Consider the following 24,159-nt stretch of genomic DNA (forward strand, 5'->3'; position numbering starts at 1 on the left):
TATCTCCACATCCTGAAAACAGATCTTGATTGGGGGAAAATCTATACAAATGCCTATGTGTTGAATAAACGTATGCAAGTATTGTGATTTTTTTTTAAAAAAAAGTCTACTCTAAATAACTTTCAAATGTATGGTGCTTTCAACTGATGGTTTTAATTTTCTGTCTCAAACACTGTAAATAAAGGTCTTGACAAAGCACCAAAATGATTTTTTAAAGATTCAGTTGCGCTTAATGAATCTAGAATATAGAAGACATTTATTTGTACATTATTGGACAATTACATATATATTGGCTGCATCTCATCAAGAAATTTCCCATATTGTTCTATTATACGGTATTATCTTCATCTCACAACTTTTTATGCTGAACTGGAAGCAGAAAATTGTTTACAATCCAGGTTCCATGTAATTCAGACTGTAATTCAAATCACATAAGGCTGTTTATGAGATCTGTTTCTTTCTTTCTCTCTCCTTCCTTTTCTTTTACTGTAATTTTTTTTAGTTGTTATGAGCCACCCATAGTCATTGGGAGCTGAGCTGCATGTAAATCTAGATAGACAGACTGACTAACTTATAATATACCCTATTTCTCATGCTCAGCATAGAAGTTGGGAGTTAGATGTGGACAAATAGCCACAATATGCAAATATATTGAATTTGAATACACAAAGAGTACAGCAAATATTGTACATCACATAAGGGAATGCAGTACATTTAATCTAAAAATACCTCTTAAGGTAGTGCTTAAGTTGTTGCAAATTTCACAACACCCAAAAACCACTTATGAGAAAGTCCTTAGTTAAATGTCTCTGTTGTGATTTGATAAAGGGATCATGTGTCTTATCCAAAGATAAATCACTTTTACTCAATTTCAGGTAGTTATTCAAGTTTGCGAAGCAGTGGTCTAAGGCAAAAGGTAATATTGAATAATCCGAAGAGCGTATGGCGCAGTGATTAGATGCAGTATTGCAAGCTGATTTTGCCGACTGCCAGCAATTCGATTCTCACCAGCTTAAGGTAGACTCAGCTTTGCATACTTCCGAGGTCAGTAAAATGAGGATCCAGATTGTTGGGAGTTGATTCTGTAAATCGCTTAGACAGGGTTGTAAAGCACTGTGATGTGGTATGTAAGCCTAAATGCTATTGCTAAATGCTATTGCTAATGCAAAGATCATAGGTCTTATATTACCAAGCTATTACTGAATGCATTTGCATTTGAATGCATTTGATCAACAGAACATGCTATACTATAACATTTTTATTGATCCCTTTTCCTCATATCCAAGATATTATTGGATTCTGTTGCTTCTTATTTGCAGCATTTCCGTGATCTGCCATGTATTTCCTACCTTGCAGAGGTAATCTCTAATCTAATTCACTTCCTTCCGCTACTTTACTCTTTCTAATGTCTATACAGCTTCCCACACTTGCAAAAACAATCCCTCTTTAAGATATCTCTCTTTCAACAACTTCCTCAGCACAAATGAACAAAGCATTCCTTGGCAACATATATAATTACTTTACACAAAATGTAGATCCCTAGAGTAAGGAAGTCTTGCAATTAATGACAATGAGATTAGCAGTGATTCTTGTGTTCTGAAGGATCTAACATACAGTTATCACTAATTAAATCCATAGCAGTTCTAGAAAATGCTGATTATATTCCCCATACAAACTGCTTGCTTTTCCATATCTGCAAATATCCAGTCACTCTTTCCTTTAACTGTACATGCATTTCATTATTGTTCAAGAGTGTAAAGGATTATCCAGCTAAAACTGACTTTTCCATTTTCATTGCCTCTGGATTTGTTTGAGATCTGCAGCAAAAAAAAAATTAAATAATGGAGGAAAGCAGAAAATTTGTATTTCACAGCTAACTTCTAGCAGCAAGGAGTAGCTGATTACTTAAGAAACCAAAAGCAAAGAAATAGTATGAGGTCCTATTGGCCCTAATTTCAAATCTGTATTCTCTGCACATGAGCCATTGCTGCACATTTGTTTCTCACTTAAAATAGATGCATGCACTAAATCAAGTGCATTAACTTTAAAATATTTTGTCAATGAAATATATTAACTTTTAATGTGATTTACAACTGGATTTATAAGAGTTGAGTTTCACATCAACTATACACCCTTTTTTATTTAAGCAGCAACAAGAAAACAGACACACAAAAACATCTTTTTATTTTTATTAGGAGGCCAGAGGAAAGGAAAAGGGAGGGGGAAATCGACTGCTCTATTAGCCAGAGGCACTTTGCAAGCAGGAAAGTAGAACTCAAGATGTGGGCAGGCCTCAGGTTTCATTGCCTCAGGGCACATCGAAGAGACACCAATGTATTTACTGAGCAGTCAGTAAAGCAATGTCTCCAATCTTATCACATGCTATAATCTCATATTTTATGAGAATCCACAGAACATTTCCATGTTCAAGCAGGGGATACAATTTCTTAGATGATGCATAAAGAAAGATTAATAACCATCTATCTGGTATAAAATAAAACTTGAACATGAATTTAAAAGAATATAATTTCCCCTTGTTTCACAAATAAATCCAAATTCCAAAATTGGGAATGGGAGGTAAGAATCCTATTCGGGTTATTTTAAAGCGATGGAAAGCAGAATTCAATTTGGTGCACACTTTGGTGCACAAAATCATTGCATTGTGCACTACCTGTATACTGCTAAAACTCTTATGACTGTTTGTCTCCGTCTCTTATGCTGCCCAACCTTCAATTGGGCAAAGCCATATAGTTCATAGGACAGCTCTTTGTGAATAAACATACCTTAAATGGGCTAACTTACAAAATGTTAAAATACAGGGGTCATGTTTCCTATTGAATTGAAATTGAAATTCAGTGCTGCTGCACTCAGCTGCAGTCATGTAACTGCCATTTCCAATGTTTCCTACAGGCTTTCCCCAAGTCAGTGGGGAAGCCAGCAGGAAATGTGAATTCTTCTAAGGTAATGACAGAATTGTATACTTCAGGGACTGAAAATTAGTAAAGTATAAGGAAATAAATAAAGAAAATGGAGGAAAGGAAGAAGAAGGGAAGGAAGGATGCCTGCTCATGATCATTCTGTTTACCTATTTAGGGAAGTACATATTGACTTATTATTGGCATTTGTTGAGGGAGGGAGGGAGCGGGTTGTTTAATCTTATATAAAGTTAGTGAACCACTGATATGTGTAACAAAGATTATTACTTAGGCAATGCCTTGGGATTCAGTTAGCTTCAATGACTGTTGGAAACAAACTCTTGTCAACACAATCTCTTGTGTCCTTATGTTATTTTGTCAGGTTTCAGTACAATATATTCAAAAATTTAATAATCTGTTTTCAACATTATTTTTTTGAAAATCCTGCTAATGGGATGAGAACGGAAATGAGCAGCATCCTTTTTCTGAATACCACTCTTAGAGAGTTAAGTGCTATCCATGAGATATAATTTAAGTTATCTTGTAAACATCTGGTTTATTCCAGTCAGTACAAATAAAAAAACCAACATTATTAAAGAAACTACCTTGCTACTTGTATATCAAGAAGAGACAAAGAAACTTTGAATATTGCCAGCATTTGATATGCACAGGATGCTGAAAAAATTTCCATAGATAAAAAGATCAGCCAGACTTTCTGGCCAATATAGCCAACAATTAGATTATTGAAATAGTGGATATAGAGTCAGCAATAGATTGGGAAAAGGTGAGGTAAAGTGATTATTGCAATAAATTATAGGTAATATATGTTTTTATTTAGAAATATGGAAATTGCTTTCTCCAAGTCCATTTACACTAGTAATTTTAATAGCATCAGTGTAGTAGTCTGCTCTTCACTTGTACCAGCATACCAGTCATTTGCATCACCTGCTGTCATATATTTCCCCATAGCCTGTTTTTTTTTCCTGCAGAAATAGCAGATATTGAACTTGATATCTACCTCATTCAAAATAGATAACACCATTATCACTGAGTCTATGCTATTTTTGATCTACAAACACAAAACAAGTTATAAAGGAAACACAACAGACTTCTACTACTAACACATTTGGAATTTTGGGAGTGCGTAAATAGGAGCTCTTACAAAACAGCTATTTTGATGGGTGTAACCAGTCATAAAAATCATTTATCAGGAAGCAGCCTGGTAAGGTTACTTTCCTCCATCATCTCTAACCTTCAATATATTCCTTTTCATCTCATTTTACCTTCTGTTTCTCTCTGTCTCTTTCTTTGGAAGATGGACAGCCTTCTAAACAAACCACGGGGTTATAGTCAACTCAGAAGCATCACTGAAAATAAAAAGAATATTTAGTTGGGGCTTTGCTGCATGCTGGCTTACCATTTATTTAATTGAATAATGCCTTTAAAATTAGGTTGGAAAAAGAATTAGAGCTTCCCAATAGGGGTGGTGTTTGCAGGCATATTGATATGCCTGACTCAATAACCAAAGTCAGAAACAGGAAAATTCTGCTCATTTCTTTAAAATGGGAAAACTGGGCCCTGAGCATTTTCTTGAGTTCTAACCAAACCAATCAAACCTGCTTCTCCACTTCTTTTCTCATTGTTCTACACACACAAGAAATGAAGAAATGTAGATGTGGAATAATACATCAAGAAAATGATCAGAATTTGGACTGCAAGAATAGATTCTAGATTTATTGATTTTATATAGGACATAGCCTAGATTTCTGAAATTTCTCTGACTACTGTCTTCTCAGTGTAACTATTTTCTTGGCTGTGATTGTATTGATAATGTGAAAAATATACAAATTGACAACTCTTCTACATAAATAGAATGTAATGAAGCATATTATCTAATTACTATTATAACAAAATGCCTGCCTGCAATACAGTAGATATCATTTGAGCTTTTTATTCCATTCTGCAAATAAAAGTAGCACTTTAAAAAAAATGTGTCACTCATCCAAATGCAAATTAAGATATATATTTTTTTTAAGTATACAACATTTGGGTCAATTTCCAAGAAATGCTGTGGAACTGTCCATGTTTACTGCAGCTCTGGCAATGCAGTACAACCTTCAGTCAAGCTATTAACTTGAATGTTGAACTTCACAGCCTGGCTGTCTTTTTCAGTCATCCTTTTGATGTTACCTCCAAAGCAACTGATCAAAGGCTCCAAGTGTGGTGAAGGAAAGTCCCAGGCTCTTAGCCTACCAGCCTGAGATATATGTTAAAATGCTAGCCCAAAAAATAAAAAAGGAAACACAAAGAGAGGGGGAAAGGAAAGGAGAATATTTTTTTAAATATGTACCATCTATTGCATGTTTGTGTCTGTTCAGTATAATGCTGTTTAATTCACATGCATATATATGCACATTCAGATTATAGCCAAGGTGCTTTTAGTAATCCCTCCCTTTTGTTTGCTGTAAATGCCTAAACAATGGATTTTACTGCTATTTTGTATACAACTCTGAATGTTAGTGGAATGACAATTATTACCTGTTGTATATCCCTTGTACATTACAACAACCTATCACTGCATACAGCATCTTCATCTTTTAAGTCTGTAAATCCTGTCACAGTCACATATTAACACTGCCTGCTGTTATAAATTTAATAATATGGCAGATGTCATTCAAGGCAGATGAGAAAGTTGCTCCCGCTTTGGTGGTGGAAGCATACGAATTGCATGCCAGGGAAATAAAAAGGCTGCTATATTTGGTTGGGGTTTCAGTCCTGTTACCCAGAATATGAAGACATTATCCACCTACACATAACGGACCTTATTTACCCATAACATTTTTTAAAATTTCTGATCCTAACCCTCCCTTGAAATAAATACACTTCTCATAGCACAGGTAAGCAAGTTCAAGTGCCCTACTTCACCTGAGTCCTAATCTGTGTTCAACAGAGACGTGCATCTGATAGGGAGGAAAATCTGAATTATATCATATCTTGGAATCTATTCCCTCAATAATATACAAACAGTAAATTTTTTGTTTGTTTGAACTAATTCATTTCTGCAATGTCAATAAAATAAACATTGTTGAGAATTTATAGCTAAGAAAAGAGACTAAATCAATAGCTCACCAAAGCCATGTATTTTATCAAGATAGAAACAACAGAAGGAAACAACCAAGAATAAAAATAGGACAAAATCTGATCTGTATTTTACAACATAATAAATTACCAGAGTCACCTGGACAGGGAAAAGAATGGAATTTTTAACTGGGTATCAAAAAATCTTTTCAATATGTATAATTAGAGTATTATTTTCTCTCGCTAGTTTTTTTTTACCGTATTTCCCCATGTATAAGCCACCCTTTTTTTCCAAAATTTTCAAGCCCAAAAAGTAGGGGGTGGCATATACAAAGCAGGTACACTTTTATACGTGAAAATGCATAAAATAATAAAGTAGGAATAAACTGGTTTTCCAGCAGTATGCTATACTTTTTGTAAAAATTGTACGTGATGATACGATTACGAGTGCGAGTACACGATAAAAATGCATACGCTAGGCATCGGCCTGAATGCTTCTTCCTACTCTCGTTCCGATGCGTAGATTGCTAGCGTCGCCCGCACCGCTTTCGGCGTCATGACCGAAGTTGTAGATCTAGATGTCGAATTTTGTTTCTTTGTAAATTTTCTTTCTTCATAACTTGTTTCTCTAATAAAATATTTTTTTCAAAACTTCACAGTCCAAAAATTGGGGGGGTGGCTTATACAAAGGGGGTGCTTATACATGGGGAAATACGGTACTTAAAATACTATTTTCTTCAGATTTTCTAACTAGCCACAACCTATTTTGTCAAGGTAAGCAAAAAACTAGGATCATAACCTAACCCTAAGCCTAACACCTGTAGCACAGGAGTGGGAAACCTTGACTCCTTCAGATATTATTGAACCACAATCTCTAGATCACATTATCAAGTTTGAAAGATGTTGGGTAGTCCTTAGATTCCTTTCCTCTGCTTTTCTGTATACATATGTCACATATTTAATATTGCACATGCAACAATTATCTACAGCAAAAGTCTGCACCTAACTGATCTTACCTGATTCCCAAAAATTAACCAGGGCTGGACCTGGATAAGTACTTGGATGGGACACCAAGATGGGACAGGATGGGACAGTGTTACAGTTTAAGTTCAGAAGTTGGACAGATATCCCACAAGACAATGAAAACCATTTCATCACTGTTTCCAAGTAAATTCCACATAGACATATCTATGTAGTCACCATTTGCCAAGCTCAATTCATTATTTAACAATCATGGTCCTTCTCCAACAATAATAAGAACTTGTAATATCTGGGTTTTTTCTTCCTGTATGAATTAAATACATAGTCCTGCACTGATCCCAATCTTCTGTGGGGTTTTATAATTCTGTTCCAATAGGTCTCTTTCCTTCAAAATCACAAGCTGAATTATATATAGGAAAGTATGCAATCTGATGTGAATTTAATGATATCACATTCCATCTGATTTTTCTATTTATTTTAAAGATATGAAAAGTTGCCTCCATCAAAATGTAAAATTTCTCCCAGAATTAAATCCTATAATCCCATTTAGAGAAAGGAGATGGAGCAGCACATTTGTGCTTAAGATATTTTAGTCTTTTAAGGAAGTAACATTTTAACTTGCATCTCCTCAAGAATGCTCAGGACAAGATTAAAGTTTTCGCTGTTGATTCAGCAGATGGTAAAAGAGAACCCTTCTTCATTATTTAGCTTCTCAAAATCTAAAGGGAAATTGTTCCATGATGCAACATAGATGTATTTAACACGAGTCCCTTGACAATTCCTAAAACATGACTCTGGACAATATTGTTACATTCATGCTGAATAACTACATTATCTTTAGTACAGCCTTCTAAATTATATTTTATCTTAGCCCTGAGAAGGAGGAGATAAACCTTTTCCAAAAGGAAAGCAACTGCAGATCACAATTGGAAGAATAGAGAGCAATCCATTCAACTCCCCTTCGGCAAATGACCTATCAACAACAGAACAAGCATTTTGCTTGACTCAGGCAACTGGGGTTTTTTGCTTAACCCACAGGCATTTTTCCTATTTCAAAGTTTCTATTAACTCCCTACTGATGCACCCTAAAAGAATTTTTAAAGGCTTGGAAGCACATAAATAAAATACTTTGATGGACTGGCACAGCCAAATGAAAGTCTTTTTCCTGCAGTGGTTGTGATAAAAGTTTCAGTTGCAGTTACATATGCAGACCTCCCTAGATTTCTGATAGCTGGCGTTGCTGACCAGTCAGCACTGCTCAGCATTCAAGTTATCACAGATGATATTTAAAATGAGTAGCAAAGAAAGATTTATATATCATTTACCTACCTACCTATCTATCTAATGTATATGGCCACCATTTTCACATAGAGTGATTATTTATTTTTGGATAATGTCTTAAGCTGTATGCTAATTGTGACCAATTTCACCATGAGCAGAAAATTGTAAAAGAAAATGAAACTACACCAACAGAAAAGGCTGCTATCAAATTCAGTGAGGTGAATTAGACCTTATTTTCTTGCTTGTATTATTTAAATATGTGCAGAAGATTATCCTCCCATACCTTGCTTAAGTCACACACTGAAATATTCTATTAACAATCTTACAGTATTCCCAATATGTAAATATGAAAAATGTAATATTAACTGTTAAGTTTGGGAAAAGAGAGGCTGAACCAGAGCATGAGTGCAACAATACTTTATTATAACAATAAAGGCTGACCGTGCTTGCCAAGCCGGGAACTGGCTCGCAGCGATCAGCAACTGGTTGGACCCCGCAGCCTGCTTTTATAGCTGGCTGCTGGGGAGAACCAACCAATGAATGAAGGGGCAGAACGCCCCCGCAAAGTGAATGGACCTGAGTGAGAACTCCTAGGGTTCTCAGAACATAACACCCCTTCCCCCCAGATGCGAACACGCATAGTCTTTGAGGTAGGCAGGAGGTTTATGCTGGCGCCCGGAACGGCGCAGCTCAGGAACGCTGTCTGTCCGTTCAGGGTCTGCCTGGGAAGGCAGAGCTGGTAAAGTGTCACCAACGTGCCCCTCGGTTTGGGCAGGTCCGGGACTCGTAGGGATGGTCACTGGGGACGTGCTCCCATAGACTGGATCGGACTGGTCAGCCGTCTGGGTGCCGCTGTCCGCGTTCGGGCTTTCTGGAATGGCTGCTGGTGTAGACTGGTTGCCGGGAAGGATGTGGATGTGGGGTTGATGTTGAGGCCTCCCTTCATTTTGTAATTCTGGGTCCCTGCTAGCGAGGGTGCTGAGACGCCTGCGCAGCTGGTCTAGGTGCTTTCTACAGACACGGCCGTCCTCCAGTTTGACTCGATATGACCTGGGTCCGGTGATGGCCACGATCTCGCCCGGAATCCACAAGGGGTCTCCAGCGAAGTTCCTCTCGAATACTGGCTCCTGTAAGATAAAATGTCTAACCCCCGATGTGGAAGCGAGGGGAGAGTCAGGGCAGTATTGTGGGTGCAGTCTGTCCAATACAGTCCTCAGGCGCCTGCCCATCAGGAGCTCAGCTGGGGACTTATTGGTGACTGAACATGGAGTTGAGTGCTGGCTCATCAGGAAACGCGCGAGTTTGTGGTGCCAATCATCCTTACTGAACCTCGCCAGGGCTTCTTTAGTGGTCCTGACGGCCCTTTCAGCCAATCCGTTACTGGCAGGATGAAATGGGGCTGTGAAAATGTAGTGGATACCCAGGTTAGCAGCAAAACGGCTGAACTCGGTTGATGCGAACTGTGGGCCGTTGTCGGAGACAATGGAGTCGGGTAGCCCGTGTGTTACAAACAGGTGAGTTAATACTTTGGTAATTGCTTGTGTGGTGGTCGTGGATAGCTGTGCTACATCAATCCATTTAGAATAGGAGTCCACGACCACTAGGAACATTTTCCCATGCAAGGGGCCAGCCAGGTCGATGTGAATTCTGGACCACGGAGCGCTGGCGCTCTCCCATTTAGTAGGGGTGGCAATAGGAGGAGCAGGACGGGATTCCTGGCAAATGTTGCAGGAACTTACCCATCTGACGACGTCCTCGTCGAGGCCCGGCCACCATACGTAGCTGCGTGCTAATGCCTTCATTCTAACGATGCCAGGGTGTCCCTCGTGCAACGCCTCCAGAACTCGGGTACGCAGTGAGGCCGGGATGACCACTCGAGTGCCCCACAGTAGACAGCCCTGCAAACTGGACAATTCCTGCATGCGGGTCTTGAAAGGTGTGAATTTGTTTTCAACATTACAACCCGGCCACCCCCTCCTCACCCAGTTGAGCACCTGGGCGAGCGTTTTGTCTGCCTTGGTTTTAGCAGCAATGTCAAGGGCAGTGATGGGGAGGTCCAGTTGGGTGACCTCAAAAATAGCGTGGACAGGAGCAGGGTCTTCAGCTGGAGCCGGCAAGGGACAGCGGCTGAGAGCGTCAGCGTGGGACAACGTTTTACCTGGGCAGTGTATGAGTCTGTAGGAGTAGGCTGCAAGGAAGAGGGTCCATCTCGTCATTCTAGGAGAAAGGACCTGAGGGGTCTGTTTGTCCCCAGCTAGTAGACCCAGGAGGGGCTTGTGGTCCGTGACCAGCTCGAAAAAATGGCCAAAGAGAAACTCGTGAAATTTTTTCACTGCTGCAACAGCTGCTAGAGCTTCCTTATCGATCTGGCTGTAATTGCGCTCTGTTGTAGAGAGCGTCCTGGAGAAAAAAGCAATGGGAGCCTCGGCGCCATTGGGAAACCTGTGACTTAATACTGCCCCGATTCCAAAGGGAGATGCGTCTGCTGCCAGTACTAATGGAAGGTTGGGGTCGAATTGAATAAGCACCGCCTCTGACGTGAGTAGTGATTTGACGGCGTGAAAAGCAGCGTCTTCTTTGTGCCCCCAGTGCCAAGGTGATTTTTTATCCAGTAATCTGTGTAGGGGTTCAGCTACTGATGCTTTATGGGGCAAGAAGGAGGCGTAAAAGTTCAATAGCCCCAAGAAGGCCTGTAGTTCAGTTTTGGAGGTTGGAGTGGGTGCCTCGTGAATTGCCTTAACCTTGGACTCCAGGGGGTGAATGCCTGAGGCGTCAATTTTATAACCCAGAAAGTCCACCTGTCTAGTGGCAATGGCGCATTTTTCTTTTTTCAATTTGAGGCCATGCTGTCTGAACCTCTCTAACACTGCTCTGACTCTCTGGAAGAGTTGGGGTCTGTCCCTGGCCGAGACTAAGATGTCGTCGAAGTAGGGTACTACACCAGGGAGGCCCTGCAAAATCCGCTCCATGAGGGATTGAAAAATACCTGGGGCAACACTTACTGCCAAATTGGAGACGCTTGCATCGGAAAGCACCCCTGTGAGTGACAATGGTCTGGAGTTCCACTGTTTGGTTGTCAACAGGGAACTGTTGATACGCTTGAGACATGTCCAATTTGGCAAAAAATGCTGCCGGGTTCAAAAGTGTGTAATAAATGCTGAATGACGGGCACTGGGTAAGCGCTGACTTGTAGAAACTTATTGATTGTGGTCTTGTAGTCCGAGCAAATTCTCAGGCTACCGTCTTTTTTGAGGGGTGTGACAATGGGCGTCTCCCATTTGGCGAAATCTGTTGGCTCAATGACCCCTTGTTTTAACAGTTTATCCAATTCCGCATCTAGTTTTGGCCGAATAGCGAATGGGACCCTCCGCGGTTTAAGTCTGATTGGGACTGCCTGGGGGTCGACTGAGAATGAGATAGGGGTACCGTTATAACACCCCAGCTCATCGCTGAATACATCTGAGTAATCAGCGAATAAGGAGTCAGTGTCAGAGGTTGAGACAGCATGGACTCCTGTTAGCCCTAGGCCGAGATGGGGAAACCAATCGAGCCCCAATAAAGTAGGGAGATTGCCGTTAACTACCACTAGAGGTAGGTGACCTTTAAAAACTCTAAAATTGACAAGGAACTTGCCTCTGCCGATTACAGGAATGGTCCTCCCTGGTAGTCCTTCAGGCTAAACTGGCACTTCTGGAGCCGGCTAGTTGATAGGCTGGGCTGGAGCCTCTTGAGGGTGTTCCACGAGATAATTGAGAGCGCTGACCCTGTGTCAACCTCCATGCGGCACGGTTTACCTTCTAAGTAAACGGAGAGAGAGATTTTACTAACAGTGTGGCAAGTGTGCTTGGCATGGTGGTGAGTGCGACAGTTCAATACTTGCCTCTGCGGTCCAGAGTGTGAGAAGGGGGTGCCTTTGTGCTGAGTTTTGAGGGGCTTGGCAGAATCTCACGATGTGCCCCCTTTTATGGCAGTTATTGCAGGTGGCTCCTTTGAACTTGCAGGTGGCCCTCAGATGAGATCCACCACAGGCTAGGCACAGGGTGATGTGCTTGGGCGGACCAATGTTTTCTTGTTTGGCTCCTACCTGCGGCCGTCTGGCGTTGGAGAGGCGGTGGACGTCGTTTTCATCGCTAGGGGTTTCCTCTGCTACCACCTCCTCGGAGTGGACTGGAACTGTCATTAGCTTTGCAGTCGGGCCATGGATTTCGGTGGCTGAGTGCGCTGCCAGTTCTGCTGCCAAGGCCTCCTCGACGGCTTGTGCTAGGTTGAGGTCCTTTTTAGCGAGAAGGCGCCTCTGAAGGTGGAGGTCCTTGACCCCGCAGACTAGTTGATCGAGGAGCATGTCCTCCAGGTAGGTTCCAAACCCACAATGCAGTGCTGCTGTTCTGAGGGCGGCCATGTACTGATTGATGGTCTCCTTGTCTGATTGCTTCCTCATACGGAAGGTGAATCTCCTGGCAATCTGTGAGGGCCTGGGAGAATAGTGGTTAGTGAGGATCTCAAGTAGTTCAGACCAAGGAACGTTTTTCAACTCACGTGGAGCCACGAGGGCTGTGGCAGTATCGAAAACGATGGCTCCACAGTAGATCAGGAAATACGATTTTTTCCGATGCTCCCCAGCATCAGCCAGCCCGATTGCATCGATATAATGGTTGAAGCAGTTCTTGTATGATTCCCACTTCTCCTCATCCGGTTTGAACGCTGGGAAGACTGGATTGGAATTCATGGTGATGGGACCGGTGGAACAACCTGTGGACAAAATCTCTCTGGGGCAGCGGCAAAAGGTTCTAGTGCCTGTGGCAGGCAAGTGATTTCAGCTCTGGAGAGGCTTTTCGCAATCCTCTCTCTCTCTCTGGGCTAGCACACGGTTTGGCTATCAGCCGTTGGCAGCATTTGAATTCGCGCCTGTGTGGGCGTCAGTGACTTGACTACAGCACCGCGCTGTACCTTTTAGGTTTGAAATTCAAATGACAGCCGTTTGAATTTCGCGCCTAAACAAACGAGCGGCTGCGGCTCGCAGTGCTTCACTTTTCCTGTAGCTGGGCTAACAAGCGGCTACAGACGCTTCTAACTTTCGATTCTGACCGCTCTCTCTGGCTGCGGATCAGCGTTCGCTTCTTAGTGCTTGCTGACCGCTTTCTCTGCCAGCGGATCAGCGTTCGCTCTTTTTGCTTGCTGACCGCTCTCTCTGGCTGCGGATCAGCGTTGCTCTTATCGCCGGCCGATCGCTCTCTCTCTGGCTGCGGATCGGCGGTTAGTGACTCAGCGGTTGCATGGTGCTTCTGGTAGCCATCCCATCCTCGTCGCCAGAGTTAAGTTTGGGAAAAGAGAGGCTGAACCAGAGCATGAGTGCAACAATACTTTATTATAACAATAAAGGGCTGACCGTGCTTGCCAAGCCGGGAACTGGCTCGCAGCGATCAGCAACTGGTTGGACCCCGCAGCCTGCTTTTATAGCTGGCTGCTGGGGAGAACCAACCAATGAATGAAGGGGCAGAATGTCCCCGCAAAGTGAATGGACCTGAGTGAGAACTCCTAGGGTTCTCAGAACATAACATTAACCATTTGCAATTAAACCTCTAACGGAATCCATTATCCTTCAGTCTTTGAGAGATAGAGATAGTATATAATTCTGATTAATGACTGGTTGGTTATTCATTTGCACAGCATACTTGAACAAAAAGATGAACTAAGTCCTAAATAGTCCAGAATACAAGAGAGAAAGAAAATTGTTATTAGTATTTAATAGTCTTTTTCTTTAATTGAGTTGTTCTTCCTAAAATATAAACATCTCATTGATATGTCCAGGACGGTTAATTATCAGATGATACTGGCTGAAAACAGTTCTACTATCCCACAAAAAAAGTTTTTAAACAATTCAAACAGTATGAACTTGGTGTTTTTCCTATAAACAAACTAGCTCACCTGCAAGCAAGTAAGCATGCAATAACTAAATAAATGGGATTTGATTTGATGATCTTCTTCAGTGCTAGAGTGGCTGTGCATTTTGCCAAACCATTTTGTCAACCTACACTGCTTGCTGTTCTGTAAGAGAAGGAAAAGGAAAGCTTACTTTCCTGAAAGAATTATTGGCAGGTAATTAGATTAAAAGAAGAACAAAGAAAGAAAATGTTATTCTCAAAGTGCATTGCTTTGTAAAAGCTACAGATTGATAATACTTACAGATGTAGCTGTGACAATATGCATATCATCATGTACCATCAACTCTTATGAAGTAGAGGGGCATTCTGTACTAAAAAAGGCTGGACAATCTAAAATACATAGATTAAACTTTTGAAAAGTACAAAATATTATTTAGCCTACTTTTTCCAACACCTTTCACTTTAATTATCTGAATGAACAAGTGAATGATATATATTGATACAGATCTATAAGCTTCACCAATCCACACACAATTTGCTGAAGAAAGACAGATTTGTACATAAAAATTAACAATATCAGATCTACATCCATGAACCCAATTTGTGCTTCAGTAGAGATTTTCTAAACTTCTGCAACCCAGCAATTCCAAAGGACCATTCTATCACCTTAGGTTGCCTTTTCAAAAGTTAGAAAAATTTAATTACAGAAGTTAAGTCTTTAACTAAAATCAGCAATATGGAATTTCATAAACCAATAGAAGAAATAGGGAGAAGGAGGAATCTTATTCTGCATCCTTGACTATGGAAAAATATGTTAAATCCTATTCATGCAGTAATTTGTTGTTAGGTAGCTTTTCAAAATTGGCAACATGCTACATGTACTCAGAAAATATTAAAATACATCAATGGCTGATATATTCACAAAACCTTTCCCAAAATAAGAGGTCGACTCTTATGGGACTAGATTTTTGATATGGTTTAATAAAAATTAAGCATTTAGTTATCTTTGATATAAAGAAAAATATAAAAATCTTATATATGAATCAGATGCTTTTTATCAGTGTCATATTTCAGGATGCCAATGAAACAAATGCAACTTAAACTGAGATCCAAATTATTTTCAAAAGTCTAAATTTCTGAAGGAACCACCTCATTTTACAAATTATAAGTATGTAGAAATTTAGAGTTGGATCCAAATGTTTCCTTCCATTACAGCACAGATTCTCTTCTGATAGAACAGAAAGGTAACATTAGATTCCAAATGACTATGTTGGCTTTTCTTTAATAATACTGCATGCTTTGCTCATGTTACAATTTTAATCATAAACATTATTCACTGCACTTTCTGGGATTATGTTTATGGTCTACTCAGTGTCATAATCGAACTATCCGCAATTTATAGAAGCTGCAAAATAATATTCTGAAATCCCTGGATGTGTTTTAAGTTTACAATGGTCTCTCATCTTTTTTAAAAAAAAAAACTTAAAACTCAAAACTATGTGGTTTACAATGGAAATCTAGAATATAGAAATATATGTCTATATTCACTGTTACTTAACAGTTTTATTAAATCTGCTGAACTTTTTTAAACAAGCATAAACAATATTGATTTGTTTTAAATAACTCTTACACATGTTTCAGAGTTATTACCATGGCTAATTCAATTGGCAGAAGCTGATTTATATAACAATGTTATGCTGTTTGACCAAATTTAGGTGAGGTAAGGGAAATCTTTCCACAATGATAGAAACTAAAAGTTTCGATATTTATATTTTATTATCCAAATGTGTTGTTTAAGACTTGGACTTGGTTAGCTATTGCTATCCAAGACACTGTCAACTCCTTTAATTTGCTTTGACAGAACTCAAGCAAAAAGACTGGGGAAAGCAATAAATACACTCCAATAACGTAGCATTACCCTGCTGCAACAGATGCACATTAATCTGCCAAATACCGCATGCACTATAAATGGAGACTTGCTAATGGTGGCGAAATACCAATTAGTAAGGGATACTAATATTGACAGAACATTCTGATTCTAAGGAGTTGTTACAGAGACATATTTGGTGTATGGAGAAGTTCTTTCTCTGTGAAGTTTAACAAACTTATGTTTTTTCTATCTGTACTATTGGGGCAATTGCTAATATTAGGCAAATTGAAGAATAAAGTTCATTATTTGAGCAATGAACTGGGAGTAGTATCCTATCCAGTTTCTTTATTTTAATGAGTTCAGATATCTGCTCTATCTTAACTCAGAATAATGCAGGGTAACATGGCAATAGGTTGCACAAACACAAGAATTCCTTCAAGTTTATAAAGATGTCTACTCATCTTTGGAGATGGTGCTGCAACTGAGGAAAGAAATATGGTAGGCAACAGTGGGAAATAACAAGCCCTTGACCCATCTAGGTTAATGGACCACGTTTATATAGCAATTTGGTTCTTAAGGTTTGTAGCCTGGCAGTCAATGAAAAAAGTTAAAGGAATTCCAATAGAATGTGGGAATATATTTTTCAAGCACTTATAAGTGAAATTTCAATAATAATGACAGAGGTAATAAAAGGGAAACTAATGCAAGGATAAGCATCATGAGAAAGAATAGGGGACCTTAGAACTGCAACTAATTTTGCTGAGGATATACACAAATATTTGAATCCAAAATGGGGAAAGTAAATACTCTCATCATACAAGTGAGTAATCCTTTAAGGAATCTTATAGCTTCCTCTTTCCTGATTATGCACATCAATCTGAACTTCCTAACAAATTCAGTACATCAAAATATATAAAATTCTTCCTTAGGTTTTTCTCAGGTGCAGATCCAAAAAAATGCAATATTATTGTAACAGATCCACAGTTTTAAAATTCTAAATATTCATTATTTTCCTGTACTGGAATAAGTGAGAAAAAAAGTAGACCAGACTTTATAAATCATATACCAACAGCTCAATGGTACTAAAATGAATGTTTACATGAACGAAATTAAAACCTGCATATAACAAATGTACTACAAAAGACACACACACACACACACACACACACACACACACACACAGTTACTTTAGTAAGGATTGATCAGCTGGACATATTTCAAGAACACAAAAGGTATTAGTAGAATTGCATAGAATATACTGCTTCATATTCCCAACATGCAACAGAACAGATGTGGTGGGATTCAAAAAAATTTTAAGACCAGTTCTGTGGGCATGGCTTAGTGGGTATGGTGTGGTTTGGCTTGGTGGGCATGGCAGGGGAAGGATACTGTAAAATCTCAATTCCTTCCCTACTCCTGGGGGAAGGTTACTGCAAAATTCCATTCCTTCCTCACCCACTAACCTGCTTTCCAGCTCTGTTCTCTTGTGCAGGGCAACAAAAGAAGACCCAGCCAACCAACTGGGACTCGGGAGGCAGAAAATAGATGGGGGCGGGGCCAGTCAGGGGTGGTATTTGCTGGTTCTCCAAACTACTCAAAATTTCCACTACTGGTTCTCCAGAACTAGTCAGAACCTGCTGAATACCATCTCTGAACAGCACCATGTTTTTCCAGAGTTACTATACCAATATCTACAATGCCTAAACAAAATGGTTATCGCTAATATGGAAGTTGAAGTTAAAGCTATCTGGAAAATTCAATTTGAAGAATACTGTGTTAGACGTTGCAAAGGAAATAATGTGGCTTAAATTACTTACGTAGCCTGAACTTTTATATCCAATTTGAATTAAGAATAAAACAGTGTTGGTTAAATATTTATATATGCAGATTTCTGTTATATATATATGTGGATCTTTGGTTGTTCGGGTTTTCTCCCGCGTAAGATTCGAAGTATCTAGGCAACGTTTCGATGAAGTCTCATTCATCATCTTCAGGCTTCTGTCTTCGGCTCTGTGCTTCTCAGAGTGATGTGAGATTGTAGCTGCTTCTTCCTTTTAACTGCTAGTGGGGGTGGGACTTGATTGGGTGGGGGCTTGGCTGTGTTCTGATTGGGTGGGGGTGTGTTCTCATTGGTAGGGGGTTTGGCTGTGTTCTGATTGGTTGGGGGGTTGGCCGTGTTCTGATTGGTTGGAGGTGTGTTCTGTTCAGGTGGGGGCTTGGTTGTGCTCAGGTTAGTCTTAGTTGCTGGGGGATTTGAGTTGGTGAGCTGTGATCTTGCTGTTTGGCTTCGAGTTCGTGGTCGTGCTGCATCTTCATGGTGGGTGTCGGTTTGCTTCATGTATGGCTCGGAGGGGTTTGAAGTGGGTAGTGATGCAGCTGCAGTGCGGCTTCTGGTCCGTGGTCGTGTCTCATCTTCTGAGTGGGTGTGAGTCTGTTTTCTACATGGAAGTGTGGTGGTGGCATCTTATGTGGCTCTCATGGGTGTGGGTCTGGTGTCATTCTTCATGTTAGGTACTCGTCTGTTCATGAGGGCGGGTTTCCAAATGGCTGGAAGGCGGGAGGTGTCATCTCGTTTGTTCATGCTGTGTGGGCGTTTTTCTATCTCTATGGCTTCTCTGATTATTCTGCTGTTGAAGTGTTCGGTTTTGGCGATAGTTCTGGTATTTTTAAAGTCAATCTCATGTCCTGTGGCTTTGAGGTGTTGGACCAGGGAACCATTTCTTCTTTTTTGATTGAGTTCTTATGTTCTTCAATGCGTGCACTTATTCTTCTGTTAGTTTGTCCAATGTATGTAGTGGGGCAGGCAGTGCAGGGTATTTCGTATACTCCTTGGTTTTCTAATTCGATTTTGACTTTGGGGTTTCTTAGGATGGTGGATATTTTTCTGTTTGTGCAGAATGCTGTTTTAATGTTGTGTTTTTGGAGGATCTTGCTGATTTTGTCTGTAGTGCCTTTTATATATGGGAGGAGGGCTTTGCCATTTTCTTGTTCTCTGTCTTGGATTTTGGTTGGGGTTTCTTTTTGGATTAGGTGGGTAATCTTCTTTCTTTGGAATCCATTGGCTGTTAGTACGTTGGTGAGAGTGTGTAGTTCAGTTTTTTGGTGTTGTTCATCGGCTAAGCATTTTGTTCTGGAGATGAGAGTCTCGGCTACGGAATTGATCTGTGCTGGGTGGTGGTGTGAGAGTGCATGTAGATAGCGGTTTGTATGTGTTTTCTTCTGGTAGATGGTGTGTCCTAGGGAGCCATTGGATCTTTTGTATACCAAGACATCTAGGAAGGGAAGTTGGTTGTTGGCTTCTGTTTCCATGGTGAATTGTATTTTGGGGTGTAGGCTGTTGAGGTGTGTGAGGAAGTTGTTCAGTTTTTCTTTCCCATGTGGCCAGATTATGAAGGTGTCATCTACGTATCTGAGCCAGAGTTTGGGTTTGTGGTCGTATTTTTCTAGAGCTTGTGTTTCAAAGTGTTCCATGTAGAGGTTTGCGATGACAGGTGAGAGGGGTGATCCCATGGGTGCTCCTTCTATTTGTTTGTATTTTTGTCCATTGTAGGTGAAGTATGTATTGGATAGGCAGTGGTTGGTCAGATCTAGGATGTGCTTGGGGGGGTTGTATTTGTTTTGGATGGCTGTCAAGGCTTCTTTTATTGGCACTTGGGTGAAGAGGGATATGACATCGAAGCTTACTAGTAGGTCGCTGGGTTGTAAGTTTTGTTTCTTTATGATCTCGATGAACTGGAAATATATATATATATATATATATATATATATATATTCTTAAGTTTTCGCGGGTACTTACATGTATGGCATTCAGCTTTGTTCGGGTGTTTTCCCATGTCATTATAGTTGTGCTTTTAAAGTCATAGCAACGTTTCGGCAGAATCTCATCTGCCATCATCAGGCTTCTGTATTGTGTTTGTCTGTGAGTCAGACTTTCACAGCCATTTCTGTTTTAAATTTGGGGCTAGCCTACTGCTGTGCCAGAATGGTTTTTTCTTCATCCTGATTAGTTGGGAGTCTTGGTCTGTGTTTATTGGTCTTGGAGTTTGCTGTGTTCTGCTTGGTTTCTGTTTCTAATATCTTCTGTCTGTTCTGTGGCTTTTTTTTTTTTGTCTTGATTGGCTGGCAACATTGTGTTTCCTGTATTGGAGGCTTTTAGTGCAGCTTGGTTCCGAGTAAACAGACAGCTATCATTTATTAGGAAGCTAGGATTCATCTGGGTTCCTGGTTGGGGTGTGTTTGAGCTGGAGGTATCAGGGGGAGCCTGTTTGTGCCCAGGTGTTTGGCTGGCTTGTGGTGTGGAGATTTTTTTGCTTGAGAGTGCAGGCTTCCAGATAATTGACAGTCTGGTGGAATCATCTCTTCTATTCATGCTTTCAGGTCTTTTTTCAATCTCTATGGCTTCTCTGATAATTCTGTAGCTGGGGTTTTCTGTAGTGGCTAGGGTTTGGGTGCCATTGAAGTCAATGCTAAGACCTGTGGCTTTCATGTGTTGGACTAGTGAGGAAGTGTGTTCCAGCTTTTTTACTGTATTTTTGTGTTCATCCAGGTGGGTACTTATTCTTCTATTGGTCTGTCCAATGTATGTGGCCGGGCATGATGCACAGGGGACTTTGTATATGCCTTGATTTTCCAGGTCAATTTTATCTTTGGGGTTTCTTAGGATGGCTGCTATTTTTCTGTCTGTTTTGAAGGCAGTCTTGATGTGATGCCTGTGTAGTATCTTACTGATTTTGTCTGTAGTACACACACACACACACACACATATATATGTAATAGTACTTCATTAAATTATTTTAACTAAATGTTATTATTAGTCAAACTTGGTGAATAAGCCAATTTAAACATAGGAAATTGTGTATATGCTCATTATTTTATAAATCGTACTTTCTCCATCACATTTCCTTTAGTGCAAAAACAAGAGTGATGCATCATAGCACACCTTGATGGTCATATATATCATGATTTATGAAGTGCTAAACAAACATTTAAAATGTGAAACTGCTTTGTGATAAAGAAGAGAAGAGGTAAAAGCATGAATTACCACACATTTTGATCAAAATTTCTTTAGCACTATAATGCCTCTTTTTTGAATACAGTGTTAACAAATCTAAGTTTATACCAGCTAATAGCTGTTGGCTAATAAGTTTGCCACCAAAGCAACAAAACTTTATTTTCAACACAATGAGGAATGATCCAGCTATTTGCTGCAACATGTGTCTACTCTTGTTTAAATATTTATATGGAACATTTTGATTAAAAATCCCATAGGCAACAAAGTAGATTAAAATAAAAACAATCATTTCTAATCTTTAAAGCTTCTAATAAAAATATGGAGTTTTAGGGCCACAGTAAAGTTCTGGAAACCAGAGCACTGAAAGCCAATTCTAGACAACAGAATGGATTTTAACTTTCTGTTGTATGAACTGATTTTTAGGGATAGGAGAAAGGAAGGGAAGGGAAGGCAAAGGAGGGCTGGAGGGAACTTATTCTAATGTCTCATCACTTCAATGGACCTACTGAATCTAATTGCAAAGAATACCTTACAGTCAGCCTTAGCAGATAGACCAGACAGAACAAATGGCCAGATAAGCTAATACTACTTTATTCTAAAGATAAAGACTCTTGCAAGACTGAAAGTATAGTTTTCCCACTGTCACCATTACATCCCAATAATGTAGGTGTTCCCTCTAAGTGTCTTTGTCTGCCCGCTATGCAGTCATGGGCTATATTCCCTCTTATCTTATTATTTCCTAGGCAGCAACTTGTTGCCACATATCCCAAAGTTATTCCCACATACCATTACGTACATACACATGGGTCAACCAACATAGCTCATCACCAGGTATCTTAATTGTAACCGCTCTTCTGCAGGCAATTATGCTAAATATGCAATTATCAGACAGCTGGGCTATTGCTGGGATACCACATTGAGGCAAGCTGCATATTATCTTTTTTTCTGTTTCAAACCATAAATACCAAACAAATGATTTATGAACAAGGTTCATGTCTGGAATAAAACAGCAGGGAGGGGGGAAGAAAAGTTTATTGCAGAGTCTTCACGAACTTGATTTCTTCTTCTTTACATCTTCAATGGATGGAAAGGAAGGCTTCACTTGTTATTTGTAGAAGGAAAAAGGGAAGGATGTATAATTTGAGAAAGTATATATATATATGTTCAGTCTTTTGGTCTTACCCAGTGTTATTTGTACAATGAAAACTTAATACAAGCCAGTAATTATTACCCAGTCCAACCCATCTGTGCTATAATGGAAGGAAACCTTTGGATCCAACTCTAAATTTCTACATACTTATAATTTGTAAAATTTTCTTGCAAATTGTTCACTTTCTCACTTTTGAAAATAATTTGGATAGGTTGTTGTTGTGGTGGTAGGAAAAATAAGAGGAAGAAAGAATATGATATGTGTTCACCACCTTGATTTATTTATAAAAATAATAAAAGTGAAATAGATAAATAAATAAATATATAACAGGTTGTTAATCCAGAGTCTGAAATCATTTCGGACAAGCTGATACAAATTGAGACTGATGATATAGTATTAGAAATATCTGACAGCCACCCCAAATAAGCAAAGACGTAGCTCAGACTATGTACTCTGGATGCTATTTCTGAGTGGCGTGTGTGAGAGAGAGGGAGGAAGGGACGGAGGGAGGGAGAGAGAGAATAATTTTCACATCTAGTCTCTAAGCCACAAACTCTCTTTAGAGATTTTCTTAGCATTTCCAGTGGAAAATGAAGACAGCTGATCCGGCACTGCTTTTATTCAGGAATTACAATAGGGTGAAGGTTTTTACAGCATCTGATGAGTGACCGAGGCCTCCTAGACACCTCTGTCTACTGAATAACTTTCTAACTGCCAGGCATTTGTATTTTTTCTGTCAGTGAGTGAGAGAAGCCAAGCACAAACAACAGGCTCCTTGTTCAGGCACGCTTTTTTAACCCAATGAGGTTGCCCTCTAGAAATGCTTCTAAGTAAATAGCTAAGCCAGCCCATCATGAGGTCTATATACAGCCCTGCTTCGGATACAATGCGTGCCACTGTAACATTTTGTCTGTTAGCTGCCCTTACAACCACCTCTATTGTAACACACATCATTCCACCTTTACTGGGGGATTTCTGAGGGAATCCGAAGCAAAATCTACATGGCAGTAAATAAAGAACAAGAAAAATGAAGTTACTTCTCCCCCTCTTTTATAGAAAGAAAAAGGAGTGGATTAAATAAAGATGTACCAAAACCAATAGGATAAAATATTTTCCAAATGCTTCTTCTTTATTACAATATGAAGCTCAGATAGAAGACTTAAAGGTACTTTAAAAGGTAAGAATGCATCATAAAATAGAAAGATTCGAAGTATTTTAAAAGACTTCTAGCTTAAAGTTATATAGAATCCAACTATAAAAATAAGTACATGAGATGGCATGTGAGAGTGCCAAACTCTTCATTCAGATAAATATTTTTCCATTTAGAGAAAAGACTGCTGGCACTGAGAAAGATTTGGAAAGCCTAAAAGATTTAAACATATACTTCACAAATTTCAAACATATAATATGGCTTGTTTGAATTTGGCAAAGCATATGATATGAGGGACACGGTGGCTCAGTGGCTAAGACACTGAGCTTGTCAATCAGAAAGGTTGGCAGTTCAGTGGTTCGAATCCCTAGCACCGCATAATGGAGTGAGCTCCCATTACTTGTCCTAGCTTCTGCCAACTTAGCAGTTTGAAAACATGTAAAAATGCAAGTAGAAAAATAGGGACCACTTTGGTGGGAAGGTGTGCCTCATTTAGTCATGTCAACCACATGACCACGGAGACATCTTAGGACAGTGCTGGCTCTTCGGCTTTGTAACAGAGATGAGCACCACCCCCTAGAGACGGAAACGACTAGCACATATGTGTGAGGGGAACCTTTACCATTACTTTATGATGTGAACACAGACACTGTGCTTCATAAACTGTGATATATGCTGTATATATTATGTAAATGCAGCAAATTGTGGTTCATTCTGTGAATTACATTTCAAACATGTCACCGTACAATACATAAAACCAAGTATAATTCACTGCCTGAAATATTAAGCAATATAACTTTCTAATCAGGTATTTCTAATCAAATTCCAATCTTAAAATAAG

The 24,159-nt window shown here is 39.7% G+C and overlaps 1 protein-coding gene and 1 long non-coding RNA gene across 23 annotated transcripts in view; one reads left to right on the top strand and one right to left on the bottom strand.

The window, feature by feature from the left end:
- Positions 1–24,159, bottom strand: part of TCF7L2 (transcription factor 7 like 2) — a 220,498-nt gene that overhangs the window by 142,187 nt on the left and 54,152 nt on the right. The window lies entirely within an intron of this gene.
- LOC148125803 (uncharacterized) overlaps positions 18,136–24,159 on the top strand; it is a 503,025-nt gene continuing 497,001 nt past the window's right edge. Inside the window, exon 1 of the long non-coding RNA XR_015743488.1 lies at positions 18,136–18,334. This is a non-coding gene — a long non-coding RNA (uncharacterized LOC148125803). The remainder of the gene's footprint in view (positions 18,335–24,159) is intronic.

The sequence above is a fragment of the Pseudonaja textilis genome, chromosome 4 (assembly GCF_049901715.1).
Source record: "Pseudonaja textilis isolate UNSWEBS1 chromosome 4, rPseTex1.2, whole genome shotgun sequence".
NCBI classification, from domain to species: domain Eukaryota; kingdom Metazoa; phylum Chordata; class Lepidosauria; order Squamata; family Elapidae; genus Pseudonaja; species Pseudonaja textilis.